Below are 19,280 nucleotides of genomic sequence, written 5' to 3' on the forward strand. Positions count from 1 at the left end.
CCCTCGGTTATCATAATTATTCCAAAGGACGTCACTCCAAATGAAACATTTCATCACATGAAACTATTATAGTTTTATTAAAAATGCAGTTATATTAAAAAATGTATTCCACGCATATAAAAAGATAAAATAACCTAAAAAACAATATTTGCAAATAAATAACCTAGAAAAAATGATATAAAAAAAAACTGGGAAAAAAAAAATTAAAAAAATATAGGACATTTTTTTTTTTAAATTATAAAAAATTATAAAAATAATAATATAGATAAATTAAAACAAAAAATATGAAAATGAAAATTAAATAAAAATGAATAAATAAATAAATTGTGAAAATAAAAATAAATAAAAAAATATGAAAAAATATTTAAAAATTATAAAAAAGAAATAAAAATAAAAATGAAAATAAAATACAACTAATAAAAAAATCAAGACAGAACTAAAATTTAAAAAAAGTACGGTACAATTAACAAATTGAATATAAATTATATAAGAAAAAACAATTACGACCCCAAAAAATTATTATCAATTTGACAGAAGACAATTAAGGTCAAGTTCGATATTTAACCCCAATTGGCTCATCGTTCTTAGACGATGAATAGTGGATTCATCGTCTTGTTTCGAGAGATGGCCCTCTTAAGGTTACCTCCTCTCCAATGACCCTCAATTTTATCTATACCACAGACTGTCAAACCACTCGGATCCCTCCCATGGTGGAGTCTAAAGTGGTTTGACAGACTGTGGTGCTTGTAACCTTTTTTAATTCTGTTAACGTGTTCGCAAAGTCTTACTCCTGATTTCCTATTGGTTCTACCCATGTATTGCAACCCACATGAGCCTGTGAGAAGATATGTTACATGCATGGTCCCACACGTGATGAACTTCCTGATTTTTTGGGACTCACCAGAGGTGTGAGAAGTGAAACGTGTGGTCTTCCTTGTCCTGTATCTGGAAGTCCTGCACATTACACACCTTCCACAGCTAAAAAAACACTTGATCCAAGAATGTGCACACCATCTTAGGTGGGTCTATCACATTGGGTGCAAATTTTAAATGTAAAGTAGGGGGTTTAGTGTAGATGAACTATGGGTTTACTGGTAGAATTTTATTCTAATCCACATCTTTCAAAAGTAGAGGCCAATGTTTATGGATAATTTTTTTCTATCTGTTTATGTTGGCGTGTGAAACCAGTCATAAAAGCAACTCCAAAGTCCCTTTTAGTGGTCTCTTTCTTCTTAAACAGATCCTCACTCTTCATTTCACCTACCACTAGCTTGGTTTTAGCTAGATCCTTAGAGTGGTAACCCTTTTCCTCGAATCTATCAAAGAATATCTTGGCCTGTATATCATAGTCATCTTTCTTGACGCAATTGCGTTTAACTCTCATGAATTGGCTTTTGGGAATTGCACTCAACCTTCTAGGATTGGTGACAACTTCCCAATGGAATGTAGCTATTTCTGTCCACGTCCTTAAAATGGGGTTTGGTCAACAATTGATGATTCTCCTTAAATATTACGAGATCCAATGTTGTTTTCACTTTTTGATACATCATTTGCACTATTGCGAGCACTGTAATATATTCATTTCATTTCATTTCAATGAAAGAATGTGGCCTTAACCATACATGATAGCCCCAACAAAGAAAGCATGTGGCCTTCACCGTAAATGATAGCCCCAACAAAAAAAAGCAACTGGCTTTAACCATATATAATAGGACCAACAAAGAATGAGTGTGTCCTTAACCATACATGATAGCCCCAACAAAGAATGCAAATAGCCTTAACCACAGAAGATAACCCCAATAAAGAAAGCAAGTAGCCCTAACCATAGATGATAACCCCAACAAAGAAAGCAAGTAGCCCTAGCCATAGATGATAACCCCAACAAAGAAAGCAAGTGGCCTTAACCATACATGATAGTCCCAACAAAGAAAGCAACTGACCCTAACCACACATAATAGAACCAACAAAGAAAGCATGTGGCCTTAACCATACATGATAGACCCAACAAAGAATGCATGTGGCCTTAACCATACATAAGAAATCACATGGCCTTAACCATACATGATAGCCCCAACAAAATAAGCAAGTAGTCCTAACCATATATGATAGCCCCAACAAAGAAAGCATGTGGCTTTAACCATACATGATAGGCCCAACAAAGAAAGCAAGTAGCCCTAACTATAGATGGTAACCCCAACAAAGAAAGCAAGTGGCCTTAACCATACATGATAGTCCCAACAAAGAAAGCAACTGATCCTAACCACACATAATAGACCCAACAAAGGAAGCATGTGGCCTTAACCATTCATGATAGACCCAACAAAGAAAGCATGTGGCCTCAACCATACATGATAGCCCCAACAAGGAAAGCAAGTAGTCCTAACCATATATGATAGCCCCAACAAAGAAAGCATGTGGCTTTAACCGTACATGATAGGCCCAACAAAGAAAGCAAGTAGCTCTAACTATAGATGATAACCCCAACAAAGAAAGCAAGTGGCCTTAACCATACATGATAGTCCCAACAAAGAAATCATTACCAAATTTACACAGGAGGATGGCCCTATTTGGTCTGATTATGTCTCCTGTGTTTCACCATTATGAATCTTGGTTTTAGTGCTGTTATAAAGTCATTTGTCAACCAATTAAACTATGATGAAGGTGCAGCTCAAATTGCTTGGCCTGCTTGGAGAATGCCATCTCACTGCTAGTTACTAAAAAAAACATACATCAATGATAGGAGCGCCAAACCAAATGATAAGTTCATACAAAGTAGTGAGGACAAAAACATTTGGGGAACTTACTGTCTCAGGTTAGGCTGCTCACAACAGACAGAGCTACCCTCCTGTGGGTACCCAGTAGGTTACCAAAAAACACATACACCAATGGAAGGAGCGCCAGACCAAAGAATAAAAGAGTCAAATTTTATTGAAAAAAAAAAAAACAGCCAATGTGTTGGTTGTTGTTTAGCATAAACCAATAAATGAATTTGGACTCCTTTATCCTCTGGTCTGGTACTCCTTCCATTGGTGTATGCTTTTTTTCTGGTAACCTACTGGGTACCAATAGGAGGGTAGCTCTGTCTGTTGTGAGCAGCCTAACCTGGGATGGTAAGCTCTCTGAATGTTTTTGTCCTCTTACTACTTTGTATGAACTCACAGCATGACAAAATGTTAGTAAGACCAGGATTATAAAATACCAGGGGGCTCCAGGTTCTGTGAATGAAGGGCATGGCCAGATTTTACCTAGGGGCTTAAAGGGGGATTGATTAGACAGAATCTTAGCCTAGTCACTGGATACACTGCATATATATTTCCTTGAGAAGGAAGAACCTTCAGGATGGAAGAGGAAGAACCCATGGCTGCAGGAAGAAGGACCAGCGGATAGTGGAGGAGGGTCCTGCAGATGCAGGAGAAAGGACTTGCAGATGAAGGAGAAAGAACTTCTGGCTGTAGGAGGAAGGGCCTGAGGATGGAGAAGGAAGAACCGGTGGATGGAGAAGAACGTACCTGCAAATAGAAGAGGAAGAACTGAAGATGGAGGAGGAAGGACCTGCAGATGCGAGTGGAAGGACTTGCAGATGAAGTAGAAAGAACTTCTGGCTGGAGGAGGAAGGACCTGTAGATGGAGTAGGAAGGATCTGTGAATGGAGTAAGAAGGACATGCAGATGGAGTAAGAAGCAAAAGTGATTGGAGGAGAAAGGATCTGTGGATGGAGGAGGAAGGACCTGTGAATGGAGGAGAAAGGTACCCTGTCGATGTAGGAGAATTGAATTTTGGCTTGAGAAGGAAAGACCTGCAAATGGAGTAAGAAGGACCTGTGCATGGAGGAAGAAGGGCCTGCGAATAGAGGCGGAAGGACCTGCAAATGGAGGAGGAAGGATCTACGGATGTAGTAAGAAAGACCTGCAGATGGAGTAAGAAATACCTGCAGATGGAGTAAGAGGGACCTGCGCATGGAGGAAGAAGGAGTTTGTTGATGACTAGGCTGAGGAGGGGGGAGATTGTTGTTTGTATTGTTAATTGTAATTAGCTCCTGCTATTGTGTTTATACTACTGTGTGAAGCTCGGTAACCACAAGTCTGTGTCCTACAGGTCATGTCTCTGAGTCATCTGGTCTGGGTAAATGATTTAGTAAACTAGCTCATGTTAATTAGGTTAATTAGGTTACAGGTGTATTGTTAGAGTAATATGAGCAGGAGGGGGGAACCTCCTCTTCTACTGTATATAAGACTGTATTCTGGTTCTAATAAAAATAGTCCATGTTAGCAGTGAAACAAGTGTCGCCTTGTTTTGTGCTTATGAACGGTTGGAATATCTGATATCTGAGCCCAGACTGGGAGGAAGCACTCAAGCGGAGTGTGGGACGTCCCGTGACACCTGTGAATGGAGTAAGAAGGACCTGTGCATGGAGGAAGAAGGACCTGAGAATAGAGGCAGAAGGACCTGCAAATGGAGGAGGAAGGATCTATGGATGTAGTAAGAAAGACTTGCAGATGGAGTAAGAAATACCTACAGATGGAGTAAGAGGGACCTGCGCATGGAGGAAGAAGGACCTGCAGATGGAGAAGGAAGGGCCTGTGAATGGAGGAAGAAGGGCCTGCAGATGGAGGAAGAACCTGTGGACAGAGGAAGAAGGACCTGCAGATGGAGTAGGAAGGACCTGTGGATGGAGAAGGAAGGACCTGTGAATGGAGGAAGAAGGACCTGCGGATGGAGAAGAAAGGACCTGTGAATGGAGGAAGAAGGACCTGCAGATGGAGAAGAAAGGACCTGTGAATGGAGGAAGAAGGACCTGCAGATGGAGTAGGAAGGACCTGTGGATGAAGGAAGAAGGACCTGCGGATGGAGAAGAAAGGACCTGTGGATGAAGGAAGAAGGACCTGCGGATGGAGAAGAAAGGACCTGTGGATGAAGGAAGAAGGACCTGCGGATGGAGAAGAAAGGACCTGTGAATGGAGGAAGAAGGGCCTGCAGATGGAGGAAGAATCTGTGGACAGAGGAAGAAGGACCTGTGAATGGAGAAGGTAGGACCTGTGGATGGAGGAGAGTAGACCTTTGGCTGGAGAAGGAACCTGCGCACATCTTCAAAAGGCAGAAAGAAACATTCATCTCCTAACACAGGAAGATGGAAGCACGGGAACTGTGGGGTGGCAGTGGAGTGGTGGTTCACAAAAGAGCAATGTTGGATTCTCTGTGTGGATGTGTATGTTGAAGAAAAAAGGTAAACACATAAAGAAGAACATTAAAAAAAAAATAAACAGAGGGGGCCCCAGGGTGGTGGTGGTGGTGGTGGGGAGGGGGTAAAGTCCCACATTTAAGTAAAAGCCCCCCAGGGTTAAAAATAATGAGCAAATCATTAAGAATTCAACACACAGGAAATTCTACATTCCAGCACTGGTTTTGGGTATCTCACATTATTTAAACAAACATTTTGCTTTTTCTATGCACAGTGCGGATTCAGCGGAGTACACACAATGGGTACGTGTTACAGCTCACTGTTGCAGCCGTCGAGGAAGTCATGTCCCAACTCCCACTGAAAACACACGTCAGGGTAGTTTAATATCAAATCCATCACCTCCAGATTTTATGCATCGGCTAACGTGCAAAACAGGCCAAGCTTCACCAGAAACTCACAACATTTATACTGGTCTCCGCGATGTTCTGTTGCATAGCAACACAAACAGGACCAGTTGCCTTTTTATGCAGTTCAACTCGAACGGCGAGGACCGCACGGGATCAAGTGGATATGTATGCAACCAAAATACAGCGTGTCGGTTTGCAAAGCCGAGGAGCCAATTTTAATAATAGTAATAATATTGATAACAAGACAAGAAGGAGAGCTTTCAATTTCCTGACCTATAATGGGACTAAAAAACGCCTCGGCTGTACGCAAAGCTTTTGTTTAAAGCAATGAAGGCGAAAAATGAAATGACTTCGAGCAATGAACATAACCCTGGTGATGCTGCAAGAGATACCCTGTATTGCCAAAAGTATTGGGACACCCCTCCAGATCATTGGATTCAGGTGCTCCAACCACCTCCATGGCCACAGGTGTATAAAATCGCGCACCTAGGCATGCAGACTGCTTCTGAAAACATTTGTGAAAGGATGGGTCGCTCTCAGGAGCTCAGTGAATTCAAGCGTGGTACTGCGGTGGCCACCTGTGCAATAAGACCATCTGTGAAATTTTCCTTGCTACTAAATATTCCACAGTCAACTGTTATGCCGCGTACACATGGTCGGACTTTTCGTCTACAAAAGTCCGACAGCCTGTCCGACAGACTTCCGGCGGACTTCCGGCGGACTTTCGGCGGACTTGCAGCAGACTTTCTAACGAACGGACTTGCCTACACACGACCACACAAAAGTCCGACGGATTCGTACGTGATGACGTACACCGGACTAAAATAAGGAAGTTCATAGCCAGTAGCCAATAGCTGCCCTAGCATGGGTTTTTGTCCGTCGGACTAGCACACAGACGAGCGGATTTCGGGGTCCGTCGTAGTTACGACGTAAAGATTTGAAGCATGTTTCAAATCTAAAGTCCGTCGGATTTGAGGCTGAAAAAGTCTGCTGAAAGTCCGGAGAAGCCCACACAAGATCGGATTACCAGCCAGCTTTAGTCCGTCGGCGTCCGTTGGACTTTTGTAGATGAAAAGTCCGACCGTGTGTACGCGGCATTAGTGGTATTATAACAAAGTGGGAACAACAGAAACTCAGCCATGAAGTGGTAGGCCACGTAAAATGATAGAGCAGGGTCAGCGCTCGTTGAAGCTAACAGTGGGCAGAAGTTGCCAACGGTCTGCAGAGTCAATAGCTACAGACCTCCAAACTTCATGTGGCCTTCAGATTAGCACATCAACAGTGCGTAGAGAGCTTCATGGAATGGGTTTCCATAGCCGGGCAGCTGCATCCAAGCCTTACATCACCAAGTGCAATGCAAAGCGTCGGATGCCGTGGTGTAAAGCACGCCACCACGGGACTCTTAGAGAAGCAGAGACATTTTCTCTGGAATGAAGAATCACGCTTCTCTGTCTGACAATCCGATGGATATGTCTGGGTTTGGTGGTTGTCAGGAAAATGGTACTTGCCTGTCTGCATTGTGCCAAGTATAAAGTTTGGTGGAGGGGGGGATTATGGTGTGGGGGGAGGGGGGGATTATGGTGTAGGGGGTTGTTTTCCAGGGGTTGGGCTTGGCCCCTTAGTTCCAGTGAGGAGAACTGTTAAAGCATCAGCATACCAAGACATTTTGGACAATTTCATGCTCCCAACTTTGTGGGAACAGTTTGGGGACGGCCCCTTCCTGTTCCAACATGACTGCCCACCAGTGCACAAAGCAAGGTCCATAAAGACATGGATGAGTGAGTTTGGGGTGGAGGAACTTGACTGGCCTGCAGAGAGTCCTGACCTCAACCCCATAGAACACCTTTGGGATGAATTAGAGAGAAGACTGCAAGCCAGGCCTTCTTGTCCATATTGCCAAAAGTATTGGGACGCCTGCCTTTACACGTACATGAACTTTAATGGCATCCCAGTCTTAGTCCGTAGGGTTCAATATTGAGTTGGCCCCGCCCTTTGCAGCTATAACAGCTTCAACTCTTCTGGGAAGGCTGTCCACAAGGTTTAGGAGGGTGTATATGGGAATGTTTGACCCTTCTTCCAGAAGAACACCCAAAGGTGTTCTATCAGGTTGAGGTCAGGACTCTGTGCAGGCCAGTCAAGTTCCTCCACCCCAAGCTCGCTCATCAATGTCTTTATGGACCATACTTTGTGCACTGGTCCAATCATTTGGTGGAGGGGGGATTATGGTGTGCGGTTGTTTTTCAGGACTTGGCCCCTTAGTCAGGGCCAGATTAAGAGCAACATGGGCCTGGTGCTAAGGATTTTGGTGGGCCTTTTTATGAAAATAAATAAAATGAAAACGCAAACAATTTTTTGTTGAATTAAATTAAAGAGAGAGAGGGGTGTGAGAGAGAGGGGGGGGGGGAGTGATAGTTAGATAGGGGGAAAAGAGAGAGAAAGGCATTGAATGAGAGAGATGGGGACGAGAGAGAGGGGGTGAGAAAAAGGGGAATAGAGAGAGGGTGAAAGAGAGAGAGGGTGGTAGGAAAGAGGGGGTTGAAGGAGGCGAGAGAGAGAACAGGGTGAAAGAGAGAGAGAGAGGGGGGTGAGAGTGAGGGGGGCACAGCATAGTACATTACACGGGGGGGGGGGGGGGGGGGGTAGCACATTACATTACATGGTTGGCACTACACATTACATTAGGAAACATGGATACAGCACATTTAATGGTGGGCAAAGCACAGCACATTACATGGCGGGCACAGCACATTACACTGTTGGCACTGCCCAATACAGCACATTACAAGGTAGGCACAGTTCATTATTTGGTGGGCACAGCACATGACATGGTTGGTACTGCACAACACAGCACATTGCATGGTGGGCACAACACAGCACATGCACACGGTGGGCACAGGACCTTATATGGTGAGCACAGCACATGACATGGCGGGCACAGCTGAGCACATTACATGGTGGGCAGTGCACATTACAAGTGGGCACTGCACAGCACATTATATGGTGGGCACAGCATATTATATGGTGGGTACTGCACATGGCATGGTGGGCACTGCACAGCACATGATACGGTGGGCACTGCATGACACAGCACAGCACATTACATTGTGAGCACAGCACATTAAGGCCTCATGCACACGGACGTTTTAACAGCTGCTTTTTTGAGCTTGTTTTCAGCTTAAAAAGGCCCGTCTATGTTAGTCTATGGCTTCATGTCCACCTAGGCCTTTTTGAGCTGCAAATGGCATAGGTGTTTTTAAGCTGTAAAAAAAACCCAGGACCAGTGGGTTCTGAGAGACGTTTTTCAGCTGTAAAAACGCTCTAACGCTGATAAACGCTCAAAAACGCTTAAAAACGTCATTCACCAACGTTTTTTGACATTTTTGGTTCATTGAAAAAAAAAAAAACGCTAAAAAACACTCAGAAACGCTAACACGGAAAAACGCTCAAAAACACTCAAAAACGCTATTGCAAAAACCTTGAAAAAAGCTGAAAAAAGTAAAAAAAAAATCACTGCAAAGATACTGGCGTTTTCATAACGTTATTTTAACAGCCTGTGTGCATGAGGCCTAATTGGTGGACACTGCACATGACATGGTGAGCCCTGCATAGCGCATTCCATTGTGGGTACTGCACGGCACATGCCATGGTGGACAATGTACAGCACATTACAGGGTAAGCACTGCATGGCGCAGCACATGACATGGTGGGTACAACACAGCACAACAGGGTGGGCACTGCACAGTAATTTACATGGTGGGCACTGCACATGACACGGTTGGCACTGCATGGCACAGCACATTACATGGTGGGTACAGCGCATTACATGGTGGGCACTGCATGGCACAGCACATGACGTGGTGGGCAAAGCGCATTACATGGTGGGCACTGAATGGCACAACACATTACATGGTGGGCACTGCATGGCATAGCACATTTCATGGTGGGCAATGCAACTGCACATTACATGTTAGGAACTGCACATGACATGGTGGGCACTGCTGAACAGCCCAGCACATTGCACAGTGGGCACAACACACTACATGCTGGGCACAACACATGGCAGGGTGGGCACATGACATGGTGGGAACTGCACATGACATGGTGGGCACTGCATGGCACATCACATTACATGGTGGGCACTGTACATTACTTGGTGGGATCACTGCATGGCACAGCACATTACATGGTGGGCACTGCACATGACATGGTGGGATCACTGCATGGCACAGCACATTACATGGTGGGCACTGCACATGACATGGTGGGCACTGCAATGTACAGCACATGACATGGTGGGCACTGCAATGTACAGCACATGACATGGGGGGCACTGCACTGCACAGCACATGACATAGTGGGCACAGCACATTACATGGGCACTGCAATGCACATGACATGGTGGGCACAGCACATTACATGGGGCCACTGCAATGCACATGACATGACATAGTGGGCACAGCACATTACATGGGGGCACTACAATGCACATGACATGGTGGGCACAGCACATTACATGGTGGGCACTGCAATGCACATGACATACTGGGCACAGCACATTACATGGGGGGCACTGCAATGCACATGACATAGTGGGCACAGCACATTACATGGGGGCACTGCAATGCACATGACACGACATGACATAGTGGGCACAGCACATTACATGGGGGCACTGCAATGCACATGACATGACATGGTGGGCACAGCACATGGGGGGCACTGCAAGGCACATGACATGACATAGTGGGCACAGCACATTACATGGGGGCACTGCAATGCAAATGACATGGTGGGCACAGCACATTACATGGGGGCACTGCAATGCAAATGACATGGTGGGCACAGTACATTACTTGGTGGGATCACTGCATGGCACAGCACATGACATGGTGGGCACTGCACATGACATGGTGGGATCACTGCATGGCACAGCACATTACATGGTGGGCACTGCACATGACATGGTGGGCACTGCAATGTACAGCACATGACATGGTGGGCACTGCAATGTACAGCACATGACATGGGGGGCACTGCACTGCACAGCACATGACATAGTGGGCACAGCACATTACATGGGCACTGCAATGCACATGACATGGTGAGCACAGCACATTACATGGGGCCACTGCAATGCACATGACATGACATAGTGGGCACAGCACATTACATGGGGGCACTGCAATGCACATGACATGGTGGGCACAGCACATTACATGGTGGGCACTGCAATGCACATGACATACTGGGCACAGCACATTACATGGGGGGCACTGCAATGCACATGACATAGTGGGCACAGCACATTACATGGGGGCACTGCAATGCACATGACATGACATAGTGGGCACAGCACATTATATGGGGGCACTGCAATGCACATGACATGGTGGGCACAGCACATGGGGGGCACTGCAATGCACATGACATGACATAGTGGGCACAGCACATTACATGGGGGCACTGCAATGCAAATGACATGGTGGGCACAGCACATTACATGGGGGCACTGCAATGCAAATGACATGGTGGGCACAGTACATTACTTGGTGGGATCACTGCATGGCACAGCACATGACATGGTGGGCACTGCACATGACATGGTGGGATCACTGCATGGCACAGCACATTACATGGTGGGCACTGCACATGACATGGTGGGCACTGCAATGTACAGCACATGACATGGTGGGCACTGCAATGTACAGCACATGACATGGTGGGCACTGCAATGTACAGCACATGACATGGGGGGCACTGCAATGCACATGACATGACATGGTGGGCACAGCACATTACATGGGGGCACTACAATGCACATGGCATGACATGGTGGGCACAGCACATTACATGGGGGCACTGCAATGCACATGGCATGGTGGGCATAGCACATTACATGGGGGCACTGCAATGCACATGACATGACATGGTGGGCACATTACATGGGGGGAAGCAGCAGTCTTTCCCCTAGGACAATAAAACACCTCCCTAACAAATGTACTGACCTTATCTCAACAACAGCATGTAAGATGTCCTTCCTCCCGGGCTCCTGCTGGTTAGAACATCAGCGCCCCTCCCCCAGACAGCTCCCAGGCACTGAGGAGGATCTGTGTGAGTGAACAGATCCTGTGATAGGAGTCAGGAGGCAGAGACAGGACTCGGCTGCACTGACTTGTCTCCTCCATGTGTACACAGAGGCCTCCTCTTCCTTCAGGAAGGCACACAGATATTCACTGCCATGGGCCTATATTGAGGGAGGGGCCTGGAGCTGCAGCTCCACCAGCCCCTATGTTAATCCGGCCCTGCTCAGAACCTGTGTAATTCAAAGGTGTTCGGGTTTAAAGGGATGAGGTGGCAACTCTACTGGGCAACCTGACTTCAAGTGGCCCGACTTGGAAGCCATTCTCTGCAGGTGAATCGTCCAGGTCCATTCCCAACAATCCCTGTTCCAAATGACAGGGATTGATTCACCACCAGAGAATATTGGATGAAAGTCACATTTACTGCATTATGAATAGGCTTGGGATGTGCACGACGAAAAAAAAATGAGTTTTGTTTCAGACGCGTTCGTTAAAAGCGGGTACTTTGCCCACAACAACTTGATAAAAAAAACTAATGTTCTTTAGCAAGGAACATACATTCCACATTAATTTAGCGCCTTGAGGCGATTCAGTTCGCATTTGCAGCGCTTTACAAATCATTCATAATAATTATGCTTCCAAAGTGTGTACTGTAAATTGCCTCCAGCATTGCTCCCGTTTCTTCTTGCTGGAGGCGGCCATTTTGGTGAAGCCCTGAGCCTCCGAGCAACGGTAAACCATAAAGCAGGAACTAAACACAACGAATTAACGGTTTAAAAAATTAGTTACATTCCTGGAATGCGGGGGGGGGGTTGCTCTCTGTCACATTTGCATGTGTTCAGTGGTGTATTTTGGTTTTGTGCTGCCCTAGGCAAGACTAAAAACAGCCCCCCCCCCCCCCCATGCAAAAGATGTAAATGTTACTATCCATAGGCAATGTTTAAAAGCCTTTACAGGTCACTACTTTAGATGTACAGAGGAGGTCTGGCGCTAGAATTACTGCCCCATGATACCTCACATGTGTGTGATGATCGCTGTTTGCGCGTGTGTGGGACTGACACACGCGTTCGCCCTTGCGTGCGAGCAGGGGAGGACCGCCGCGTGAACTTTAATGTCGGCAGAATGGCACGGACAGGCAAATGGGCGTACAGGTATGTCCCTTTAAATTTGCTGTTGTGTGGTCACGTGCGCAGCCGCCAGCCGCGCGCACGCAACCCTGCCGCGAGCTCCGTGAGTGTGATCGCGGGTCCCATGGACTCGATGTCCGCGGGGTTACCCGCGATCGTCTCACGGAGGGGAAGAACGGGGAGATGCTGATGAAAAACAAGCATTCCCCCCCCCCCCCCGTTCTCCCTGTAATCGGGAGCAGTGATCATTGTCGTTTCACACATAGCCCTCCCCCCCACAGTTAGAATCACTCCCTAGGACACACTTAACCCCTGCAACGCCCCCTCCTGGTTAACCCCTTCACTGCCAGTCACATTTACACAGTAATCATGGCATTTTTAATCGCACTGATCGCTGTATAAATGTGAATGGTCCCAAAATAGCGCCAAAAGTGTCCGATCTGTGCGCCATAATGTCGCAGTCACGATAAAAATCGCTGATCGCCGCCATTACTAGTAAAAAAAAAATTATTAATAAAAATGCCATAAAACTATCCCCTATTTTATAGACGCTATAACTTTTGCGCAAAAACCAATCAATAAACGCTCATTGCATTTTTTTTTACCAAAAATATGTAGAAGAATACGTATCGGCCTAAACTGAGGAAAAAAAAACGTTTTTTTGATATATTTATATATATTTATTATAGCAAAAAGTAAAAAATATTGCGTTTTTTTTCAAAATTGTTGCTTTTTTTTGTTTATAGCGCCTTTCAATATAAAACCGCAGAGGTGATCAAATACTACCAAAATAAATCTCTATGTGTGGGGAAAAAAGGTCATCAATTTTGTTTGGGAGCCACGTGGCACGACCGCGCAATTGTCAGTTAAAGCGACCCAGTCCTGAATCCCTAAGTTCGATTCGCACATGTCTAAATTAGACCCCCCTGAGCCCCCCCCCCCCCCCCCCCGTTCACACCTGAGAATTTCCCTGCGGCGTTCCCAAAGTGCAACATCTCTCAAAAATGCCAATATTTGCAATTGGACCATTAACACCTGACCGTTTTGTTGCAGGATTCCCGGAGGGCGACAATGCTCAAGATCCAGAATGCCATTATTTTTAATGGGCCCTTTCACACCTGAGGATTTTTTTCATGGTATTCCTGACATGCAACAAAGAGTTTTTTTAAAGGATTCCCGAAGTGAAACCATGCTCAAGATCAAGAATCCCATTATTTTCAATGAGCCCATTCCAAGCGTTTTGTTGCGGGATTCCCGAAGTGCGACATTGCTCAAAAATCCCATTATCCCCTTATTTTCAATGGGCCCGTTCACACCCAAGAGTTTTGTTAAGAGATTCCCAAAGTGGGACCAAAGTGGGACCATGCTCAAGATCAAGAATCCCCATTATTTTCAATGGGCCTATTCACACCCAAGCGTTTTATTGCGGGATTCCCGAAGTGCGACATTGAAAGTAATGGGATAATGGGATTTTTGAGCAATGTCGCACTTCTGGAATCCGCAACAAAACGCTTGGGTATGAATGGGCCCATTGAAAATAATGGGGATTCTCGATCTTGAGCTTGGTCGCACTTTGAGAATCCCTTACCAAAACTCTTGGGTGTGCATGGGCCCATTGAAAATAATGGGGCAATGGGATTTTTGAGCAATGGGCCCATTCACACCCAAGCGTTTTGTTGCGTGATTCCCGAGGTGCGACATTGCTCAAAAATCCCATTATCCCATTATTTTCAGTGGGCCCATTCACACCCAAGAGTTTTGTTAAGGGATTCCCAAAGTGGGACCAAAGTGGGACCATGCTCAAGATCAAGAATCCCCATTATTTTCAATGGGCCCATTCACACCCAAGCGTTTTGTTGCAGGGATTCCCGAAGTGCCGACATTGAAAGTAATGGGATAATGGGATTTTTGAGCAATGTCGCACTTCGGGAATCCCGCAACAGAACGCATGGGTGTGAATGGGCCCATTGAAAATAATGGGGATTCTTGATCTTGAGCATGGTCGCACTTTGAGAATCCCTTACCAAAACTCTTGGGTGTGCATGGGCCCATTGAAAATAATGGGGCAATGGGATTTTTGAGCAATGGGCCCATTCACACCCAAGCGTTTTGTTGCGTGATTCCCGAGGTGTGACATTGCTCAAAAATCCCATTATCCCATTATTTTCAGTGGGCCCATTCACACCCAAGAGTTTTGCTAAGGGATTCTCGAAGTGCGACCATGCTCAAGATCAAGAATCCCCATTATTTTCAATGGGCCCATTCACACCCAAGCGTTTCGTTGCGGGATTCCCGAAGTGCGACATTGCTCAAAAATCCCATTATCCCCTTATTTTCAATGGGCCCGTTCACACCCAAGAGTTTTGTTAAGGGATTCCCAAAGTGGGACCAAAGTGGGACCATGCTCAAGATCAAGAATCCCCATTATTTTCAATGGGCCCATTCACACCCAAGGGTTTTGTTGCGGGGTTTCCTGAAGTCCAACATTGCTCAAAAAAATCCCATTATCCAATTATTTTCAATGGGCCCATTCACACCCAAGAGTTTTGTTAAAGGATTCCCGAGGTGCAACAAAGCTCAAGATCAAGGACTCCTGAAGTGTGACAACACTCGAGATGATCAAGAATCCCATTATTCTCTATGTACCTGCAGCACCCTCTTAAATAGGCTCGTAGGTAAAGTAAATTTAGTTCTTTTTACCTCCTTTGTAATCATTGGAGCAGCTATTAATTGCTTTAGGCTGTTCTGAATCTCATAGGCTGAAAGTTTGATTGTTTCCCCCTGCATTCTAGAATTTTCTAGCACATAGTGGGTTGTTAGTGAGCGTAATAAATACGAATTTATCCAAAGTTACGGATTAACCCAAAATAACGAATGCCGTATCTAAACGTATGGAACGTAATGAATTAATAAATAATAATATAACATTTTTATTATTATTATTTATTATTAATTTGTTTTTTCGTTCCATTTGTTTAGATGCGGCATTCGTTATTTTTGATAATTCCAAACTTCGAATAAATTCGTATTTGTTACGTTCACTAACAGCCAAATTTGAAAGGAAATTCCAACACCTATAATTTAATAGTAGTTATTATTAGTTAGTTAGTTATTCTTTTGAATTTTTCGGATTTTCCTTCTTATTTTAAAGTTTTCGAATTTATGAGTTTTTTTAATTTATGAATTTTCGAATATTACGAATTTACAAATTTATGAATTGTGATCATAATGAATGACCTGAAAAACGAAAAAAACAAAAACAAAAGACGAATGAAACGAAAACGAACACATTTTTTTCCGGCAGTGCACATGTCTATTGAATATCACCTTGGCAGAGCTATAGGTTGGGATGTAGGAGAGTTAGTTGTCACAAGCAGAGCTGTTACTCTGAGATAAGAGATTACGTGCCAGAGAAGGAACCAGAAGAGATGGAAGATGTGTCACCACATTTTAACATTCGTTTTTCCATTAATTTTTTTTCCCTAGCATGTTCTATCTGGCCTTCGGCTTCCAAGAACATCATAGTGAGATGGGACTTGTGAAAACCCCGTTGGACTTTTAAGGCACAGAGAACCGAAATGATAGTCTCGTTACTGTTGAAACTCTTTTGCTTTTAATAATAACCGTTTCAAAAGTCATAAAACACATTTCTAATATAGGCATCCAGCAACTTCCACACCTCTGTGGTACACAGATTAGTCCTGTCAATGTAAGAAGGTTCTCCTAACGGCAACTCGTTATGTGTATAAAAGACATTGTCCACAGAATCTCTTTCTTCCAATCAAACCTCACCATCATGGACAAGACCAAAGAGCCGTCAGAGGATGTCAGGGACAAGATTGTAGACCTGCACAAGGCTGGAATGGGATACAAGACCATCAGCAAGAAGCTTGGTGAGAAGGAGACAACTTCTGGAGCATTCGCAAATTTAAGAAATACAAAATAACCATCAATCGTCCTCGGTCTGGATGCTCCATGCAAGGCTTCTCCTCATGGGGTGAGGATGATCATGAGAAAAGTGAGGGATCAGCCCAGAACTACACAGGAGGAGCTTATGAATGATCTCAAGGCAGTTGGGACCACAATCTCCAAACAAACAATTACACCGCCATGGATTGAAATCCTGCAGGTCTCCCTCCTCAGGAAGACACATGTACAGGCCCGTCTGAAGTTTTCCAATGGACATCTAAATGATTCAGAGAAGGATCGGGAGAAAGTGCTGTGGTCAGATGAGACCAAAATTGAGCTCTTTGGCATTTACTCGACTCGCCGTGTTTGGAGGACGAAAAATGTTGACTATGACCCTAAGAACACCAACCCTAGTCAAGCACGGAGGTGGAAACATTATGCTTAGGGAATGTTTCTCTGCTAAAGGTACAGGCCGACTTTGCCGCATTGAAGGGCCAATGGGCGAGGCCATGTATTGTAAAATCTTATAGGGAATACTGAAGATGGGTTGTGGATGGGTCTCCCAGTATGACAATGACTCAAAACATTCTGCCAAGGCAACAAACGAGTGGCTCAAGAAGATGCACATTAAGTGACCAGTCTCCAGACCATAATCCTATAAAAAATGTATGGAAGGAGCTGAAACTTCGACTTGCCAAGCGACAGCCAAGAAACCCTTAAGGATTTAGAGAAGATCTGTAAAGAAGAGTGGACCAAAGTTTCCTCCTGAGATGTGTGCAAATCTGGTCAGCAACTACAAGAAACTTCTTACCTCTGTGCTTGCCAGCAAGGGTTTCTCCAAGTACCAAGTAATGTTTTGCTTGGAGATCAAATACTTATTTTACTCACTGAACTGCAACTCCATTTATAACATTTGTATCGTGTTTTTTTCTGGATTTTTGGTTGATATTCTGTCTCTATCATATAAAATACACCTATGATACAAATAATAGACCCTTCATTTCTTTGTAAGTGGGCAAACTTACACAATCTGCAGGAGATCAAATAATTATTTTCCGCACTGTACATGTATCCAGCAGTGACGGGGAGCCATTGAAGAGTCTTGACGTTTTTCATGAACCAACCTAGAAAGAAAAAAAAATAGAGGACTTTTCAGGTGCTAACAACTTCAGGAGTACAGTACAAATTAAAAGTCATTAAAAATACATATAGAATCACATAGGTTGGACTTGATGGACTTTTTTCAACCTCACCTACTATGTAACTATGAATCAATAAGGCACAAAAATCAATACATCACCCATCATGATGAAACACCTTCAATATCCCGTCCACCATGAAAATACCCCAATATTACTTGACTGGATATGATAAACAATAGAGATAGCTTGGTGTTAGGCATGGTGGTTCGAGGGATAATCAGTCTCAACGTGTTTTATGGGTTAAGCTTCTTCAGGAGTCATCAAGGTGAAATAGTTAATATGCATGAAGATAGGTGGCACTGCAAAGGACAGAGGAAGGATGCAAACCCAAAACTTGAAGTAGTAGGTAAGGTTGAATAAAGACAATAGTCCATCCAGTTCAACCTGTGTAGGTGTTTCAATGTTGATAATTATTTCCCATATCTTTGTATGTTGCGTTCACTAAGATGCAAGTCCAAGAGTCTTTTTAAAAATATCCATACCCCCCGCTGACACCACCAATTGTGGAAGAGAGTTCCACATTCTTATCGCCCTGACAGTGAAAAATATATCTCCTCTCAAGCGTTTCTTCTCCGGGGAGAACAAATTCAGTGCTTGAAGTCGTTCCTCATAATTGAGGTCCTCCAGTCTGCCTACCAATTTAGTTGCCCTTCTCTGGTTGCCCGTCTCCAGCTCCACCACATTCCTCCTGAGGACTAGTGACCAGAACTGGACAGGAATACTCCAGATGTGGCCGAAACCAGATATTTATAAAGAGGCAGGATAATCCTTTTATCCCTGGAGTAAAGTGCCAGACAGCCTGCTGCTAGAGAAAGAGACTAAGCCCCTTAGGAACTGAACATACAGCCATCTAGTAGCCTTATTTGCTGCCTGCAGGTGGGACTGAGATGTACTCATGTGCACCAATGGTACAACTGGGCCCCAACACTAGCCGGCTGAGGAGTTAGGACTAAGGACTGTCCCTTTACAGCTGCTACAGCGAGACCTTTACATATTAAAGTGCCAGACAGCCTGCTGCTAGAGAAAGAGACTAAGCCCCTTAGGAACCGAACATACAGCCATCTAGTAGCCTTATTTTCTGCTTGCAGGTAGGACTGGGATGTACTTATGTGCACCAACAGTACAACTGGGCCCCAACGCTAGCCGGCTGAGGAGTTAGGACTAAAGACTGTCCCTTTTCAGCTGCTACAGTGAGACCTTTACCTATTGCTTAAGCTAGGCGTTAGCTCTCAGAGGACATTGCACAATATCCTAGCCAATCTCCTAGACCAGTTCTAGTATTATTATTATTCACATTACAGTTAATGTTTACATGTTCTGTTTATTGCTGAATTTGCTGATTCATGAGTTAATCCCAGTCTAGTGGCACACAACCC

Source organism: Aquarana catesbeiana, linkage group LG08 (genome assembly GCF_042186555.1).
Source record: "Aquarana catesbeiana isolate 2022-GZ linkage group LG08, ASM4218655v1, whole genome shotgun sequence".
Classification (NCBI taxonomy): Eukaryota; Metazoa; Chordata; class Amphibia; order Anura; family Ranidae; genus Aquarana; species Aquarana catesbeiana.